At 42.3% G+C, this 3,630-nt stretch overlaps 1 non-coding gene across 1 annotated transcript; it reads right to left on the reverse strand.

Moving 5' to 3' along the window:
- Positions 1-688: 688 nt before the first annotated feature.
- Positions 689-792, reverse strand: LOC117084721. Its single transcript, XR_004437622.1, has one exon. It is a non-coding gene; the product is annotated as a small nucleolar RNA U13 (small nucleolar RNA).
- Positions 793-3,630: the final 2,838 nt, after the last annotated feature.

Below are 3,630 nucleotides of genomic sequence, written 5' to 3' on the forward strand. Positions count from 1 at the left end.
GGCTATGCATTCTGTGGCCCAGGCCATCATTAATGAAGAGGACATTTGAAAGAGACATCTTGGTTGCCTGTCCAAAGAATAGCACACAACAGAGGACCAGTAAGAGAAACAATGGCAATTATAATGAACCATTCTGTTTGTTTTCTGGCATTAGGTAATGTAAAAAATTTCGTGGTTCTGATGAAGACAGGGAAAGAAGAAAAAGCAGGTAACAACTGACATTTTCCTCCCCATCAATATCTCTCAGGTCTTTCATTGAAAATCTTCCTTTTTTGCAGATTTTTACTACAGTGACATTTGTCCTAAAGTGTTCACCTAAAGGAATAGCCTCAAGTAATACCTTAAGTACTAGTTCATGCTGAAGAAGTATGGAAAACAGTAATTTCACATTTATAACTAAGAATCGACTTAGGATCAGCAAACATGAGGTAAAGGGCAATAAAACAGTGTATCAGAAAATAGAGATAACGCTAACTTTCTCTGCGGCTGTCATGAGGATTGTGTGAAATGAGATAAGGAATTGTATTACTTTTCTAGTGTAGCCATAAGAAATTACTACAGAGTCTTAACTAACACAAATTTACTATCTTAAAGTTCTGTAGCATAATGTTTTGACAACAGTCTTCATTGGGCTAAAATCAAGGGGTCAATATGGTTGTATTTCTTTTTATTTACTTATTTTTCTTCATGTTAGATGAGCAATGTGCCGATGTCATAACAAAGTTAGAGGGTGGCACATCTCACACCTGCATACGAATACCCAATGATCATGCTCATGAACTACAAAAGGATCAGTATGGTTCTATTCTTTCTGGAAGCCCTGGGGGAGAATCTATTTTCTTTTCTAGTTCTAGAGGCTGCCCGAATTCTTTTGCTTGTGACCCCTTCCTCCATCTTCAAGGCCAGCAACAGTTAGTAAAATCCTTATGTCACATCACTATGACCTTCTGTTCTGCCACCCTCTTTTACTTTCAAGGACCCTTATGATTACATAGGGCTCACCCAGATAATTCAGGATATCTTCCTACTTTAAAGTCAGCTACATTCATCAGGTTTCCCAGAGAAACAAAACTAATAGGATAAAACAAAACAAAAACTGAGCTATATCATGAGAGATTGGATCACATGATTATGGAGACTGAGAAGTCCCACAATATGCTTTCTATAAGCTGGAGATGTAGGAAAGCTGGTGGTATAGTTCTAATCCAAGCCTAAAGGCTTGAGAACAGAGTGCTGATGTCCAAGAACAGGAGATGGATGTCGTAGCTTAAGAAGAGAGAGGGAATTAGCCTTCCATCTTTTCGTTCTACTTGAGCCCTCAATGGATTGGATCAAGCACACTTACATTGATGAGGGTGATCTTCTTTACTTAGTCTATGAATTCAAACGCTAATCCCTTCCAGAAACACCTTCACAGACCCACCTAGAAATAATGTTTTACCGGCTCTCTGAGCATCCCTTAGCCCAATTAAGTTGCCACATAAAATTAATTATCACATCACCTGATTAGCAACCTTACTTTCCCCTGGCCATGTAATATATTCACAGTTTCCAGGGAGTTTCCATGAACATCTCGGCCAGGCACAGTGGCTCACATCTGTAATCTCAGCACTTTGGGAGGTTGAGGTGGGAGGATCACTTGATCCCTGGAGTTCAAGACCAACCTGGGCAACATAGCAATACCTCATCTCTACAGATTAAAAAAAAAAAAAAAAAAAAATAGCCAGGCATGGTGGTGTACACCTGCAGTCCTAGCTACTTGGAAGGCTGAGGTGAGAGGATTGCTTGAGTCTGGGAGGTCGAGGCTATAATGAGCCATGGTCATGCCACTGCACTCCATCCTGGGCAACAGAGTGAGAGCTCACCCCTACCCACCCCCCCCAAACAAAAACACACAAGGACATCTTTGGGGTCATTATTCTGCCACAAATGCCTGTCACCTAGTCTAATACCTAGCAAATGCTAAGTGACAAATAAACACTAATTCTCTTCCAACCTTACTTTCTGTATTAGTCTGTTTGTGTTGTCATAACAAAATGCCACAGCCTGGGCAGCTGAAACAACAGAAATGTGTTTCTTAAAATCTGGAAACTAGGAAGTCCAAGATCAAGGTGCCAGCTCATCCAATTCCTAATTAGAGCTCTCAACGAAGAGTGAAACTCTAAAACATTTGAAGAGATTTATTCTGTGCCAGATGCCAATGACCATGGCCCATGACACAGTCCCAGGAGATACTGAGAACATGTGTCCAAGGTGGTCGGGCTACAGCTTTATTCTATATATTTAGGAAGACACGAAACATCAATCAATACATGTAAGATGTACACTGATTCCATCTGCAAAGGTGGGACAACTCAAAGGAGGAGGGAGTTTTCCAGGTCATAGGTGAATTCAAAGATTTTCTGAGTGATTGAAAGAGTTTATCTAAAGACCTGGAATCAGGCCGGGCGCGGTGGCTCAAGCCTGTAATCCCAGCACTTTGGGAGGCCGAGACGGGTGGATCACGAGGTCAGGAGATCGAGACCATCCTGGCTAATACGGTGAAACCCCGTCTCTACTAAAAAAAAAAAAAAATACAAAAAACTAGCCAGGCGAGGTGGCGGGCGCCTGTAGTCCCAGCTACTCGGGAGGCTGAGGCAGGAGTATGGTGTAAACCCGGGAGGCGGAGCTTGCAGTGAGCTGAGATCTGGCCACTGCACTCCAGCCTGGGCGACAGAGCGAGACTCCATCTCAAAAAAAAAAAGACCTGGAATCAACAGAAGGGACTGTCTGGGTTAAGATAAGTTAACCCAGTTATGAGTTGTGGAGACCAAGGTTCTTATTATGCTGATAAGGCCTCCAAGGTAGCAGACTTCAGAAAGAATAGATTGTTATCATTTCTTATTCAACTTAAAAAGGTTCCAGACTCTTAGTTAATTCTCTCCTGGATCATGGAGAAGATCTGGAAAGGGAAGGAGATTCTCTACAGAATGTAATTTTCCCCATGAGAGACAGCTTTGAAGGGCCGTTTCAAAATATGTCAAAGAAATATATTTTGGGGTAAAATGCTTTCTTTCAGGGCCTACTGCTATGTTGATATCATCTTGCCACAAAGGGTCTGTTCTGTCAATCTTAAGGTCTCTACTTCAACGTTAATACAGGTCAGCCGTACCTGATTCCAAAGGAAGGAAGGTATAACGAGGCATGTCCAACCTCCCATTCCCATCATGGCCTGAACAAATATTTCAGGTTTACTTTAGAATGCTATTGGCTGAGAGGATGGATCCATTCAGTTGGTTGGGAGGGCTTCCAATTTTATTCTGGGTCAAGGTGTAGTGGCTCACACCTGTAATCCCAGCACTTTGGGAAGCCAAGGCACGAGGATTGCTTAAGCTCAGGAGTTCAAGGCCAGACCAGGCAACATAGGAAGACCTCATCTCTACCAATTTTTTTTAATTAGGTGGGTGTGGCAGTACATGTCTATGGTCCCAGCTACTCTAGGGGGCTAAGATGGGAGGATAGCTTGAACCAGGGATTTCGGGGCTGCAGTGAGCCATGATCATGCCACTGCAACAGAGTGAGGCTCCATCTCAAAAAATAAAATAAAATAAAAAAGGAAGAATTTTAGTTTTGGTTTAAGAGCTATTCCTG

This window comes from Trachypithecus francoisi, unplaced genomic scaffold (assembly GCF_009764315.1).
Source record: "Trachypithecus francoisi isolate TF-2019V2 unplaced genomic scaffold, Tfra_2.0 Lachesis_group0, whole genome shotgun sequence".
In the NCBI taxonomy this organism is placed as follows: Eukaryota; Metazoa; Chordata; class Mammalia; order Primates; family Cercopithecidae; genus Trachypithecus; species Trachypithecus francoisi.